The sequence below is a fragment of the Takifugu rubripes genome, chromosome 19 (genome assembly GCF_901000725.2).
Source record: "Takifugu rubripes chromosome 19, fTakRub1.2, whole genome shotgun sequence".
NCBI classification, from domain to species: domain Eukaryota; kingdom Metazoa; phylum Chordata; class Actinopteri; order Tetraodontiformes; family Tetraodontidae; genus Takifugu; species Takifugu rubripes.
In genome coordinates, this window is record NC_042303.1 from 18,941,681 (window position 1) to 18,958,209 (window position 16,529).

The window sequence follows — 16,529 nt, forward strand, 5'->3', positions numbered from 1 at the left end:
GGGGTGTCTGTTCGTGTAGGGAGTGTGTTTGTTGGTCTTGTGTGGGAGCTTGTTTGGGTTCCTTGGTGTTGGCCCCTGTTCCTGTTGCCCTGGAGGGTCGCTCCTATTCCCGTGCTCCCAGTTTTCCTGGAGGGCCGCTCCTGTTCCTGTTCCGTGTCTCCTGGAGGACCGCTCCTGCACCCCTTGCAGTCTAGGAGGACTGCCTCTGCCCTCAGTGTCTCGGGGCACGTTCGTGAGGCGAGCGTGTTGCGCCGGACTCCCGAGTCCTCGCCGGTCCAGGAGGACTGCAGCGTGTTGAGGACTCACCGGTGTTCCGAGTTCCCGGCAGTCCAGGGGGACTGCGTCTGGTTTGGGGACTCGCCGATGGACCTGGGACGGGCGGACGCTGCCTCCCGATCCCCCTGCGGTCCAGGAGGACTGTTTCTGTTAATGTGTGCTCCCCTTCCCTGTAAATAAAGCCTTTGACCTCCCCACCACTGTGTCCTGGCCTGCGTTCGGGTCCCCTACCACCATGCATCTCTCCATGACCGCAGCTCAACGTGTCCACGTGCATGAACTCACCTTGTTAGTATTGTTAGCCAACCAGCTAACCACCTAAGCTTGTTGGGCCGATTTCAAAGTGTTTTCAAAACTGAGGGTCTCAAACATGTTTCGCAAAGTTAGTATTGTTGTGAGAAAGTAGCTAATAGAGTTACACGTGTAAGAGGAACAAACAACTCTTTCTTTCATGGTTAACTGATACTTTGTGTAAAATAAAAACTATTTCGATGCAAATGTGGAATGTAAAACATGAATAATGTGTGAAAGCACAGAAATCTCAATAAATAATCCTCAATCATGTCTGGAAACAGGTGGTTAACATCAGACACATCCAACAGGTCCTGGATCACGAAGCCAACCAGATAAACGTGCAGCCTCTTACCAGATCTGCTGGCACCTGTTGGGGGAGCTTGCTGCGTGTCAGACCAGCTCCACGGGTCCTGGGTGGGATCTGAGGAGGAAGGGTTCTGCTCCGAGTCACAGGTTTTCCTGGATGGTCTCCTTTGGACTGGGATCCTCGAGGCTGGTGGAGGCTGTTGAGTCTCAACAGTGAATCGTTGATGCTGTCATAGTTCAGTTCTCCTGACACCATTTTGGGCTGATCCGCATCAGGCTTGAATAAGTTCACATCGTGAGACACAGGCAACTCTTGAGTTAGCAAGGAGGGGTTTTCTGACCGCGATGACTGACTGATGGGGATTCGGGGAGGGATGGCAGGGGGGATCTCATCGGGAAGAGGGGTCAAGCATTTGGGAAGAAACCCTGACCCAGATCCAACGAGATCCCCTATGTTGGAATCCTTGACATTGGTGGGTTCTGAATCAAGTAGGATAATAGGGGACTGATTGTTGTGGTCTCCACGAGGAGGAGACACCCTGGGCGGGATGGAGGGTGGAGTGTCTGACCCTCCAAGGTGATTGGAGGAGGGACTGGATCCAGAAAGACTACTGAGAAGACTTCCTCCTCTGAGGGCTGATCTGTGCTGCACAGAGGTAGATTGGGGGCACTCGACACAAGGACTGGGGTGACTGGGGTGACTGGAGTAACTGGGGTGACTGGGGTGACTGGAGTAACTGGGAATGTGGACAGTCTCTGTTTCACTCTTATCCTGTTTGAGTCTGGAGAGGGCATCATATTCCATTTGCAAGGCTTCAGCCAGAACCAACTCCTTCTGACTCAGACCAAGGGACTCGAGACCCCCCCAGCCCACCTCAGTTCCCTCGTTCTTCATATGAGCAGCTGACATGGTGCCTTCAGCCCAGCAAGGATGGAGGTCTCTGCTGGCCTAACAGGTCGACTGAAGATACATGGAAGTGCTGAGGACAGACACAAACATAGGAAGAATTTCCACAGTCATGTACAATTTTAGCAATTTATATTAGCAACAAATGATCAATGCTAGAATGAGATCATTAATTAAATGATTCAATGGTGAACAGCCCTCTACACCCCTGATACTGGTGAACAGCCCTCTACACCCCTGATACTGGTGAACAGCCCTCGACACCACTGATACTGGTGAACAGCCCTCTGATACTGGTGAACAGCCCCCTGATAATGGTGAACAGCCCTCTACACCACTGATACTGGTGAACAGCCCTCTACACCACTGATACTGGTGAAAAGCCCTCTACACCACTGATAATGGTGAACAGCCCCCTGATAATGGTGAACAGCCCTCTACACCACTGATACTGGTGAACAGCCCTCTACACCACTGATACTGGTGAACAGCCCTCTGATACTGGTGAACAGCCCTCTACACCACTGATACTGGTGAACAGCCCTCGACACCACTGATACTGGTGAACAGCCCTCTACACCTCTGATACTGGTGAACAGCCCTCTACACCTCTGATAATGGTGAACAGCCCTCTACACCACTGATAATGGTGAACAGCCCTCTACACCACTGATACTGGTGAACAGCCCTCTGATACTGGTGAACAGCCCTCTACACCACTGATAATGGTGAACATCCCTCTACACCACTGATACTGGTGAACAGCCCTCTGATACTGGTGAACAGCCCTCTACACCACTGATACTGGTGAACAGCCCTCTACACCCCTGATACTGGTGAACAGCCCTCTAAACCTCTGATACTGGTGAACAGCCCTCTAAACCTCTGATACTGGTGAACAGCCCTCGACACCACTGATACTGGTGAACAGCCCTCTGATACTGGTGAACAGCCCCCTGATAATGGTGAACAGCCCTCTACACCACTGATACTGGTGAACAGCCCTCTACACCACTGATACTGGTGAAAAGCCCTCTACACCACTGATAATGGTGAACAGCCCCCTGATAATGGTGAACAGCCCTCTACACCACTGATACTGGTGAACAGCCCTCTACACCACTGATACTGGTGAACAGCCCTCTGATAATGGTGAACAGCCCTCTACACCACTGATAATGGTGAACAGCCCTCGACACCACTGATACTGGTGAACAGCCCTCTACACCTCTGATACTGGTGAACAGCCCTCTACACCTCTGATAATGGTGAACAGCCCTCTACACCACTGATAATGGTGAACAGCCCTCTACACCACTGATACTGGTGAACAGCCCTCTGATACTGGTGAACAGCCCTCTACACCACTGATAATGGTGAACATCCCTCTACACCACTGATACTGGTGAACAGCCCTCTGATACTGGTGAACAGCCCTCTACACCACTGATACTGGTGAACAGCCCTCTACACCCCTGATACTGGTGAACAGCCCTCTAAACCTCTGATACTGGTGAACAGCCCTCTAAACCTCTGATACTGGTGAACAGCCCTCGACACCACTGATACTGGTGAACAGCCCTCTGATACTGGTGAACAGCCCCCTGATAATGGTGAACAGCCCTCTACACCACTGATACTGGTGAACAGCCCTCTACACCCACTGATACTGGTGAAAAGCCCTCTACACCACTGATAATGGTGAACAGCCCCCTGATAATGGTGAACAGCCCTCTACACCACTGATACTGGTGAACAGCCCTCTACACCACTGATACTGGTGAACAGCCCTCTGATAATGGTGAACAGCCCTCTACACCACTGATACTGGTGAACAGCCCTCTGATAATGGTGAACAGCCCTCTACACCACTGATACTGGTGAACAGCCCTCTGATACTGGTGAACAGCCCTCTGATACTGGTGAACAGCCCTCTGATACTGGTGAACAGCCCTTTTTCCTGCACCATGGACGGTTCTCAGCTTCATATCCACTTCCACACCGCACAGATCTGACACACAGACACAAACACGCACCTCTGGAACCGAACGTGGGTCTCCTTCAGAACAGGTGGATGCGACGTTACACTGCGGCTTACTAAGTTAGCATTAGAGAGCTAACCGCGTGTGCGCATGCTCGGCAAAAGAGGCGACGGACATCGCATAACTTCCAAACATCTGTAACCGCTGCAGCTTCGCCCACTCATTGCTTCTTTCATACCCAAAATGCACTTTGTGCCAAAGATTTCATTCTTGATCAACTTTTCATTGATTTTCATCGATTATTTGATTGCGTTCGAAAAGGTTTATTGAACTTTGCTGCAGGCAGTTTTATTATAAGAAACGTTTGAAATTTGAAAATGTCTTGGTCAAATTGTATTAAGGAACCAACAAACATGAAGCAGTTTTGACATCTCAGCCTTCAGCAGGTGAACACACAGACTGCAACAGCACTGGAGGCATAGGCATTAGCATTAGCATTAGCAGCCAGCGATCGGATGTTTCGCTTCCAGGTGGGAGTGAATATCTTACCTGTTCTGGGCTCTATGATCGACCAGCGGGTGCCATTTTAAATCACTTGCTTTTCATGCAAAAACCCCTCACATCCGGTAAAGCGCGTCACAGCTGATGGCTGCAGGTCTGATTTCCGGTCCGGGTGGAATTCTGCGCATTCAGAGGGCAGGAAAGAATCCCCGAATTTGAAACCGTTACAATAGCGCGCAGAATCGAATAATATCAGCCTCGAACGCAGCCGTCAGTCAGAAGCTCCGACGGCCCCCGGTCCCGGATCAGCCGTCGGACCTGATCTGCGTCAACCGCCCCGCGGCAGCTGCCGGAACTGTGACGTCAGCTCAGATGGCAACAAACAGCGCTACTTCCGGTCCGTGTTCCAGGCTTTTTCCGAGGCTGTTTTGCTTCACAGGTGACCAAACCAAAGGCTGCAGACTGAAGCTCCAGAGCCAGAACAGAAACTCGACCGGAGCTTTGTTTGGCCGTGATGCTCGGATAGTTGACATTATAGAAAGTTCTCCTGTTTTTCACATGCACAGAAATATTTGTAGAGACACACATGAATGATTGTTGAATGATTTATTTTTTCACCAAACAAGTCAGTGTAGCAAATGCACGGCAGATATTTTCTACCCTGAAGGGGGCAAAACGCTGCTCACAACAGTGAAATGAAAAAGAAAATGACAAGAAAATATATTGGAACAAAAGTAAATGAATTAGGCAGCATGTTGCTGCACAGCTGGTTGTGGCACCACAGGGTTAGGGTCAGGGTTAGAGGGTTAGGGTTAGAGGGTCAGGGTTAGGGTTAGGGTCAGGGTCAGGGTTAGAGGGTCAGGGTTAGAGGGTCAGGGTTAGGGTCAGGGTCAGGGTTAGAGGGTTAGGGTCAGGGTTAGAGGGTCAGGGTTAGAGGGTCAGGGTTAGAGGGTCAGGGTTAGGGTTAGGGTTAGAGGGTCAGGGTTAGGGTCAGGGTTAGAGGGTTAGGGTCAGGGTCAGGGTTAGAGGGTCAGGGTTAGAGGGTCAGGGTTAGGGTTAGGGTTAGAGGGTCAGGGTTAGGGTCAGGGTTAGAGGGTTAGGGTCAGGGTCAGGGTTAGAGGGTCAGGTTAGAGGGTCAGGGTTAGGGTCAGGGTCAGGGTTAGAGGGTCAGGGTTAGGGTTAGAGGGTTAGGGTCAGGGTTAGAGGGTTAGGGTCAGGGTCAGGGTTAGAGGGTCAGGGTTAGGGTCAGGGTTAGAGGGTTAGGGTCAGGGTCAGGGTTAGAGGGTCAGGGTTAGAGGGTCAGGGTTAGGGTCAGGGTCAGGGTTAGAGGGTCAGGGTCAGGGTTAGAGGGTCAGGGTCAGGGTTAGAGGGTCAGGGTTAGGGTTAGAGGGTTAGAGGGTCAGGGTTAGGGTTAGGGTCGAAGGGCTTATGCCCCCTACCAGCTGGATTAGATCTTTAGTCTTTGGAGATGCACAGAGTAAACAAACCAAATAAAAAGATCTCATTGTGTCCTTCTTTCCTAATTTTAATCATATAATTTAAAAATAGCCAACTAATCGCAATTATAGCTAATGCTCCAAAAGAAGCTAAAGAAGTAAAAGTGGTTTCGTTTGACGTTTTGGAGTTAAGAGTTCATTTGTTTGCATAAATCTATTTCATAAACACTCAAAAAATGAGAGGAACACTTTTTAATCAGAGTCTAGGAACCTAACAGTCAAACTATTGATCTGGTCGGTTCAGTAGCAGCGGGGGTTGTTCATCAGTTGCTGCTGCGTTGTTGTTAATGAAATCAACCCCAGGGGCATCAGAGGGCAACAATGAGACGGCCCCCAAACCAGGAGGCCGCTGATACGTTTCCCTCCTCACCTCCTTTGGCTGATTTTTACTGACTGACTTTCTGCTGCTCTAGTTCTTCATTTGGCTTGGATCAGCATCTCTGTTGATAGCATGCTGCGGGACCTGGACGCTACAGAGGTTGCACAGTCTCAATAGCATGGAGGAGATTCCAGGAGACGGGTAGTTACTCCAGGAGAGCTGGACAGGGCCGTAGAAGGTCCTGAAACCCTCAGCAGGATCGGTATCTGCTCCTTTGTGCAGGGGGGGACAGGATGAGCACATGAGCCCTACAAAATGACCTCCAGCAGGCCACTGGTGTGAGTGTTTCTGACCAATCAGGCTCCAGGCCGGTGGCCCGAGGGCCCCACGTCCTGTAGTGGGCCCTGTGCTCACTGCCCAGCACCGCAGAGCTCGACTGGCATTTGCCATGGACCACCAGAACCGGCCACTAGGCCACTGGCGCCCTGTGCTCTTCACCGATGAGAGCAGGTTCAGCCTGAGCACATGCAACAGATGTTAAAGGTTCTGGAGACGCCGTGGAGAACGTTATGCTGCCCAACATCACTCAGCAGGACCGGTTTGGTGGTGGGTCAGTGGTGGTCTGGGGAGGCATATCCCTGGAAGGACGCACAAACCTCTGCAGGTTAGATAATGGCACCCTGACTGCTATTAGGTGGACCCACTGTCAGAACCTACGCTGCTGCTTGGGGACCTGGGTTCCTCCTGGGTTCCTCCTGGGTTCTTCCTGGTCCTCACCCTCATGTGGCTAGAGTATGCAGGCAGGTCCTGGAGGATGAAGGAATTGATACCATTGGCTGGCCCCACGTTCACCTGACCTAAACCCAATTGAACACCTCTGGGACCCTATGTTTAGGTCCATCCAGGTTGATCCTCAGCCTGTCCAGGGGCTCAGTGATGCCCTGGTCCAGATCTGGGAGGAGATCCCCCAGGACACCATTCGTGGTCTCATTAGGAGCCCTGATGTTGTCAGGCATGTGTACCAGCAGGTGGGGGCCACACAAACTCCTGGGGATCATTGTGAGTTGCTACAGTGATATTTTGGCTAAATGGACCCGTCTGCTGCATCATTTCTGGGGTGTCTTTGACTAACCCCCCCCCCCTATAGGGGGATCATTTCATTTCTATCAAATTATGTGGCATCATTTTGTTACTAATACATCACCTACTATCAGGAAAGATATTCAGATCAGTCCTGCTCCAAACGGCCCGTAGAGGAGCGCTGGAACAGCTCCGAGTCCTGATCCAAACGGCCCGTAGAGGAGCGCTGGAACAGCTCCGAGTCCTGATCCAAACGGCCCGTAGAGGAGCGCTGGAACAGCTCCGAGTCCTGATCCAAACGGCCCGTAGAGGAGCGCTGGAACAGCTCCGAGTCCTGATCCAAACGGCCCGTAGAGGAGCGCTGGAACAGCTCCGAGTCCTGATCCAAACGGCCCGTAGAGGAGCGCTGGAACAGCTCCGAGTCCTGATCCAAACGGCCCGTAGAGGAGCGCTGGAACAGCTCCGAGTCCTGATCCAAATGACCTGTAGAGGAGCGCTGGAACAGCTCCGAGTCCTGATCCAAACGGCCCGTAGAGGAGCGCTGGAACAGCTCCGAGTCCTGATCCAAACGGCCCGTAGAGGAGCGCTGGAACAGCTCCGAGTCCTGATCCAAACGGCCCGTAGAGGAGCGCTGGAACAGCTCCGAGTCCTGATCCAAACGGCCCGTAGAGGAGCGCTGGAACAGCTCCGAGTCCTGCTCCAAACGGCCCGTAGAGGAGCGCTGGAACAGCTCCGAGTCCTGCTCCAAACGGCCCGTAGAGGAGCGCTGGAACAGCTCCGAGTCCTGATCCAAACGGCCCGTAGAGGAGCGCTGGAAACAGCTCCGAGTCCTGATCCAACGGCCCGTAGAGGAGCGCTGGAACAGCTCCGAGTCCTGATCCAAACTGGACCTTAGAGGAGCGCTGGAACAGCTCCGAGTCCTGATCCAAACGGCCCGTAGAGGAGCGCTGAACAGCTCCGAGTCCTGATCCAAACGGCCCGTAGAGGGAGCGCTGGAACAGCTCCGAGTCCTGATCCAAAGGCCCGTAGAGGAGCGCTGGAACAGCTCCGAGTCCTGCTCCAAACGGCCCGTAGAGGAGCGCTGGAACAGCTCCGAGTTCCTGATCCAAACGGCCCGTAGAGGAGCGCTGGAACAGCTCCGAGTCCTGCTCCAACGGCCCGTAGAGGAGCGCTGGAACAGCTCCGAGTCCTGATCCAAACGGCCCGTAGAGGAGCGCTGGAACAGCTCCGAGTCCTGATCCAAACGGCCCGTAGAGGAGCGCTGGAACAGCTCCGAGTCCTGATCCAAACGGCCCGTAGAGGAGCGTGCATGACAGCCGTGTTGATGCTAGCTGGAGATGAGAGCTTGACTCTTTACACTGTCTCCCCTGGCAGCCTGGCCACAAACCTGAACCCCTCGGGCCTCCACACACACCTGTGTCACATGTTGCAAGACTTCCTCATGGGCAGATCATAGACCAGAAGCCCCCTCCTCTTCTCCCTCAGCACACAGAACTGCAAACCCCCCCATGATGCCAAGACCATCATCCAGTTTACAGTGATTTAGTCAAAGAGCAGAGGTCAAGAATCTGGAGAGCTGGAGCCCAGACGACAGCCTGATCCTCAACACTGCGAAGACAATGGAGATGATCCTGGAGATGATCCTGGAGATGGTCCTGGAGATGGTCCTGGAGATGATCCTGGAGATGGTCCTGGAGATGATCCTGGAGATGGTCCTGGAGATGGTCCTGGAGATGGTCCTGGAGATGATCCTGGAGATGATCCTGGAGATGGTCCTGGAGATGATCCTGGAGATGATCCTGGAGATGGTCCTGGAGATGGTCCTGGAGATGATCCTGGAGATAATCCTGGAGTTGGTCCTGGAGATGATCCTGGAGATGATCCTGGAGATGGTCCTGGACTTCAGGAGACTGAAGCCCAGCGCTCATCTCCCCATCAACATCAGTGGTAGGAGGGTGGAGGTCCTGCAGAGCTTCATATACCTCAGGGTCAACAACGCCCTCCCCATAATAATCTGCCCCCAATCTCTCTGCCTGTCTGTCTCTCTACCTGCCTTCCTGTCTCTATCGGCCTACCTGCCTCTCTGCCTGTCTCTCTCTCTCTGCCTGTCTCTCTCTCTGCCTGTCTCTCTCTCCGTCTCTCTCTCTCTGCCTGTCTCTCTGCCTGTCTCTCTCTCTGCCTGCCTGTCTCTCTGCCTACCTGTCTCTCTGCATGCCTCTCTCTCTCTGCCTGTCTCTCTCTCTGTCTCTCTCTCTCTGCCTGTCTCTCTGCCTGCCTGTCTCTCTCTCTGCCTGTCTCTCTGCCTGTTTCTCTCTCTGCCTGTCTCTCTCTCTGTCTCTCTCTCTGCCTGTCTCTCTCTCTGTCTCTCTCTCTGCCTGTCTCTCTGCCTGCCTGTCTCTCTGTGTGTGTGTGTTTCTAATCCTCCTTCTGATCATTTTGGAACGATGTCCGTCTCAAGTTCTCCTTGACTTTGATGAATTCTGGAGCTCGGAGGTTTTCCTGTTGCTCCTCCTGCAGCTGCTTTTCTAACTGTAACACAACAATCACAATATCAGGAAACACAACCGACAGCGTGCATGTGCATCCTGTACATCTATATGTACAGCGTGCATGTGTATCCTGTACATCTATATGTACAGTGTACATGTGCATCCTGTACATCTATATGTACAGCGTGCATGTGTATCCTGTACATCTATATGTACAGCGTGCATGTGCATCCTGTACATCTATATGTACAGCGTGCATGTGTATCCTGTACATCTATATGTACAGCGTGCATGTGCATCCTGTACATCTATATGTACAGCGTGCATGTGCATCCTGTACATCTATATGTACAGTGTACATGTGCATCCTGTACATCTATATGTACAGCGTGCATGTGCATCCTGTACATCTATATGTATCTGTAGGTTGGTCAGCCGACATAAACATTGTTTAATTTCCTGGGATGAATTTTATTTTAGCCTGCCTGAGCATTGATATCTTTTTTTTCTAACCCTAACTAACCCCTTTGGAAGCTGTGAACAACATGTAGCTGTCCCCAACTGTGTGAAGGGTCAGTGGGTCCAGGGTCCAGGGTCCAGGGTCCAGGGGACCCCTGGGTGTGTGCTACCTGCCGTCAGACCCTGGAGCTACCCTCAACAGTGTCACTTATGTTTACTTCCTTTCATATTTATTGGTATTCTTTTTAATATTCCTTTTATGAGCAGCTGTGATGTCACCTTTCCCCTCTGTGGGTCACCTGTTGATGATTCCAGGTTCTCCTCCAGTCCAGACGTGCACCTGGACTGAACCGGTGTCTCTAATCTTCAGGTGTGAGTCTGACTGATTGTTTCTCCATGCATGTTGACCTGTGATGGGCTGAAGACTTCCCACCTCTGACCAAAGAGCTTGTGGCTCTCAACAATAACAACGCTACACCGATACCTCCTCCAGCTTCCTGTGTCTCCTCAGTAGCTCTGCCTCCAGAGGTGAAAGCTTCCGATGAGCGTCTTCTTCCTGCTTCCTTTGTTTGATCAGCTGATCCCTCCGCCGTGACTCAAGAACTCTCTGCAATTCAGGCTTTATCTCCACACTGATCCCATCCCACCACACACACACACACACACACACACACACACAAAGCTCAGCTTTTTCATTCACATCTCCATTTTCAGGTGAAACATATTTTTTAACCAAAAAGGAAATAAATGTCTTAAAAAGTTGAGGTTCGGGTGAAAACCCACAGAAAGAGCTGTGTGTGTGTGTGTGTGTGTGTGTGTGTGTCTGTGTGTGTGTGTGTGGGGGGGGGGGGGGTGTGAGAAAGAGTTTTTCATATCCTGCTGTCTTTCTCAACCTGACAGTCACAATCAAGATTTGTTGTTTCACTGTGTGAGTTAAATTAGTGAAACCAGTGAAATCTGAACCGCTGCCACCTCACGGGTTATAGCCAGTCACCTTTTGGAGGCGTGCATCAGCTCATGGTGAAGTTCCTGGTGACTCTTCGACTCTTTGACAGGATTGAGGAGTTTTTTGGGCTTAATGAGGTCATCATCTTTATGTCCAACCAAGCAGTGTGTTTGGGGGGTGTAGGTGGGAAATGGGGAGGGTCCCGTGTTGACACGATCAGGACAGTTCTGGTGCAGGATTGTGTGTGCTGATGGTAGAGACAGAAACACAGAAAGCCTTCATTATCCCCCAAATGATTATTATTGGGATTGTTGTTATTGTTCATGGACTGACCAAAAAGAACTCTCATTTAACATACCAATTAACAATTGTCTCATCCATAATTAGGAATCGCTAACAAACATGTGCAGTATATATCTGAGAATACATCAAGAAGCTGCTGAGTGAAGGCCTCAGGCAACAAAAGCCCACCAAGGAGGAGGAACCTGAGGGGCCATCATGGAAGGATCAGACCCTGCATGGAATGGACCACCGACAAATTGAGGAAGTGGCTGACAAGGCCAGACCAGACCAGACCAGACCAGACCAGACCAGACAAGACCAGACAAGACAACACAAGACAAGACAAGACCAGACCAGACCAGTCCAGACCAGACCAGACAAGACCAGACCAGAACCAGACCAGACCAAACCAAACCAAACCATACCATACCAGACCAGACCAGACCAGACCAGACCAGACCAGACCAGACCAGACCAGACCAGACCAGACAAGACAAGACCAGACAAGACAACACAAGACAAGACAAGACCAGACCAGACCAGTCCAGACCAGACAAGACCAGACCAGACCAGAACCAGACCAGACCAGACCAAACCAAACCAAACCAAACCAAACCAAACCAGACCAGACCAGACCAGACCAGACCTGACCTGACCAGACCAGACCAGACCAGACCAGACCAGACCAGACCAGACCAGACCAGACCAGACAAGACAAGACAAGACAAGACCAGACCAGACCAGACCAGACCAGACCAGACCAGACCAGTCCAGACCAGACCAGACCAGACAAGACCAGACAAGACAAGACAAGACAACACAAGACAAGACCAGACCAGTCCAGACCAGACAAGACCAGACCAGAACCAGACCAGACCAAACCAAACCAAACCATACCATACCAGACCAGACCTGACCTGACCAGACCAGACCAGACCCCAGGTGTAGGCAGTGTGGAGATGCCCCTGAGACAATCCAGCACATCACAGCAGGGTGCAAGATGTTAGCAGGCAGGGCACACATGGAGCAGCTTAACCAGGTGGCTGGTGTAGTGGACAGGAACATCTGAGTATGGGCTGGAGGTCCCAGGGACCAGGTGGGAGACACCCCCGAAGGTGCTGGAGAACAAGCAGGCCAAGATCCTGTGGGACTTCCAGATCCAGACTGACAAGATGGTGGTGGCCAACCAGCCTGACATAGTGGTGGTGGATAAACACCAGGAGACAGTGGTGGTGATGGATGTAGCAACATCAGGAAGGAGGAACAGGAGAAGCTGGAGAACTTCCAAGGGCTGAGGGAGGAGATGGAGAGAATGTGGGGCATGAAGGCACCAGTGGTCCCAGTGGTGATCGGGACACTAGGGGCAGTAACCCCCAAGCTGAGTAGATGCTCCAACAGATACCAGGAACCACATCAGAGATCTCTGTCCAGAGGCCCACAGTCCAGGAACAGCTGAGATCCTGCACAGAACCCTCAGACTCCCACCCCTCTGGTAGAGGACCCGAGTCTGAAGGAAGGAGGCACCGCCCAGGAGGAAGAGATTTTTGTTCAGCTCTGAGCAGCACAACTACTCTACTAAAGTGACACATCAGCACATTGCCCCTCCTCCTCCTCCTGCTCCTCACCTCTAACCCTAACCCTAGCCCTAACCCTCTAACCCTAACCCCTAACCCTAACCCTAACCTCTAACCCTAACCTCTAACCCTTAACCCTTAACCCTAACCCTAACCCTCTCACCCTAACTCAACCCAACCCTAACCCTAGCCCTAGCCCTAGCCCTTAACCCTAATCCTAACCATAACCCCTAACCTTAACCACTAACCCTAACCCTAACCCTGTGGCCACAGTCTCAGCTAATCATACATCTGTCTGTCTTTATTCATCACACACACTGAAACCACACACTTACCTTTGCCCTTCATGCACTTCCCATCTTTTACACATGGATGCACTGGAGGCTCACGGTCGACACTGTAACGCTTCTGTAAAAAATAAAAAGAAAGAAACAAAGCAGATGACGCAATCATTTTAAGGGCTGTTGAACCCTTGTTCATGAGGAGCCCATGTCCTAAGCAAGAGGGCATCCTGCCTTGTCCATTTGTGGTGTCACCAAAACCAGGTCCTATAAGTCCTTCAGCGATGGGACATCTCTTTGCTCTTTCACCAACTCCATACGTGGAACACAAAGGTCAGTTGGCAGCAAAAATACAAACCTTTTTACCTCACTAGAAATGTCTGAGATCAGATCACTATAAGCCAAAGCAGTGACCTTTGCATGAGACAGTAGTCACAGTTCACTTACACTCAGAGACCTCTTGTGGTTCTGGGGCTCCGACTCTTGAATCTACCTGTTCATGTACGGTGACCTTGAGCGGCTGTAGTCATGCAGCACCTGTGTTTTTAATTTCAACTGACAAAGGTACATGTACCCTATCTAGCTTTACCTCCTCTGCCCACACACGGGCACCTGCTAGGTCATTTCCTACAGTGATGTCATCTCCCTCAACAGGCAACTATGGATGAACACCAACTTCGCCATCCCCTTGCACCAAACGGCAAGAGAGAAAAACTTTATGAACAGGCATAAAAATGCTTTGCCATCCTATTCCCCAGACTGAAACACAGGACCGTGTCTGGACCTCCAGAAAAATGCAGGATTGCCTCCCTTACGAAGGTACATTCAAGCTCCAGAGTCCCAAAACATTCTGAGTGAAACCTTCTTTCCATCAACAATTAATGTTAAAAAGTGATCAGACCTCAATGGAGAATATCTGACCTTTTTTATTTGTTTTACATGAATCTGAACTGGAACCTCCTGTCACGGACGGGTTGATTAGGACCTGAATGCAGGCCAGGACACAGTGGTAACATGGTCAAACAAGCTTTATTTACAGGGGGAGGGGGCACACAAAGAACACGAGGGACACGAGGGCAGCCCTCCAGGGCGCAGGGAACAGGGGCGGCCCTCCAGGAGACACGAAGCTGGAGCGGCCCTCCAGGAGACACGAAGTTGGAGCGGCCCTCCAGGAGACACGAAGCTGGAGCGGCCCTCCAGGAGACACGAAGCTGGAGCGGCCCTCCAGGAGACACGAAGCTGGAGCGGCCCTCCAGGGCGCAGGGAACAGGGGCGGCCCTCCAGGAGACACGAAGCTGGAGCGGCCCTCCAGGAGACACGAAGCTGGAGCGGCCCTCCAGGAGACACGAAGCTGGAGCGGCCCTCCAGGAGACACGAAGCTGGAGCGGCCCTCCAGGGCGCAGGGAACAGGGGCGGCCCTCCAGGAGACACGAAGCTGGAGCGGCCCTCCAGGGCGCAGGGAACAGGGGCGGCCCTCCAGGAGACACGAAGCTGGAGCGGCCCTCCAGGGCGCAGGGAACAGGGGCGGCCCTCCAGGAGACACGAAGCTGGAGCGGCCCTCCAGGGCGCAGGGAACAGGGGCGGCCCTCCAGGAGACACGAAGCTGGAGCGGCCCTCCAGGGCGCAGGGAACAGGGGCGGCCCTCCAGGAGACACGAAGCTGGAGCGGCCCTCCAGGGCGCAGGGAACAGGGGCGGCCCTCCAGGAGACACGAAGCTGGAGCGGCCCTCCAGGGCGCAGGGAACAGGGGTGGCCCTCCAGGAGACATGAAGTTGGAGCGGCCCTCCAGGAGACACAGAACACCAGCACACGACGAGGAAGACGAACAGACATCGCTGACAACATACAGACACCCCGACCCTGACAGGCAGGCGCCACCTGCTTAAACCTCCAGGTCTGGTGTGTCCAACAAGACCAGATGCAGCCAAACCAGATGATTTCACCTCAGGGATTTCACCTTATCTTTTCAGTAGGTTAGGGTTAGACCCTAACCCTAACCCTAACCCTAACCTAACCCTAACCCTAGGGAACGCTTCTTTTTCCAGTGACCTTCTTGGTGGCAGTCATTTCTGTGTGTTTCTATTTAGGAGTATGTAATATTGAATATTAACCCTAACTATCTGTTCCTTTGTGCATTGCTACAGAAATTCATCTGAGGGGGGTGAAATAAACTCAATACTGCCCAACCAAAAAAAGCCAAACCTGACCCAAATCAGATCCAGGTAGAAATAAGTAACTTTGCAACAATTGGCCAAAACAAACTGGAGTCTCCCCACGCTAACTACCTAACCAAATTAACCAACAAAGTGGAGTCTCCCCACGCTAACTACCTAACCAAATTAACCAACAAAGTGGAGTCTCCCCACGCTAACTACCTAACCAAATTAACCAACAATCTGGAGTCTCCCCATGCTAACTACCTAACCAAATTAACCAACAAAACTAATTCCTAGTCTTCGTACAGGTACTTGTGGCACTTTCAGAACAGACTACTCAATACCTCCCAAAGTAATGAAGCAATATTACCATGTGTGATAATCCACCAAAATAACCCTAACCAGAGGAGACAGAGAAGTTAGTGAAGCTCCAGACCTGTCTTAAAGACATAAAGTCCTGGATGTCTTCAAATGTCCTCCTCCTTAACCCAGGACAAACTGAGGTCATGGTATTTGGTCCTGAACCTCTCAGGGATAGATTAGATCACATGATCACTCTGGATGGTAACTCATTAACATCTAGTCTCTCTGTGAGGAATCTAGGAGTAACTTTTGATCAAAATCTCTCCTTCAACTCACACATTAAATTAGTCTCTAGAAGTGCCTTTTTTCACTTGAGGAACATCACAAAGATCAGGAAGCTACTGACCCACCATGATGCTGAAAGGTTAGTCCAGCATTTGTTACTTCCAGGCTGGACTACTGTAATTCCTTATTATCAGGGTGTCCAAACAACTCTTTAAGAAGCCTCCAGCTGATCCAAAATGCTGCAGCCAGAGTTCTGACAGGTATTGACCACAGAGGTCACATAACTCCTGTAATGGCGTCGCTTCATTGGCTGCCCGTTAAATTTAGAATAATTTTTAAAACCCTCCTCCTGACCTACCAGGTCCTCAGAGGCCTAGCTCCATCCTACCTGGAGGAGCTAGTGATACCTTACCAGCCCAATAGACCGCTCCGCTCTCAGAATGCTGGTCTACTGGTGGTTCCCAGAGTCTCTAGGAGTAGAATGGGGGGCCGAGCATTTAGCTACCAAGCCCCCCCAGCTATGGAACCAGCTCCCTGTCCAGGCCCCCCTGCTATGGAACCAGCTCCCTGTCCAGGCCCCCCTGCTATGGAACC

At 51.7% G+C, this 16,529-nt stretch overlaps 1 pseudogene; it reads right to left on the reverse strand.

The window, feature by feature from the left end:
- LOC105419623 (phosphatidylinositol 4-phosphate 3-kinase C2 domain-containing subunit beta-like) overlaps positions 1-4,655 on the reverse strand; it is a 29,071-nt pseudogene extending 24,416 nt beyond the window's left edge.
- Between the last annotated feature and the right edge of the window lie 11,874 nt (positions 4,656-16,529).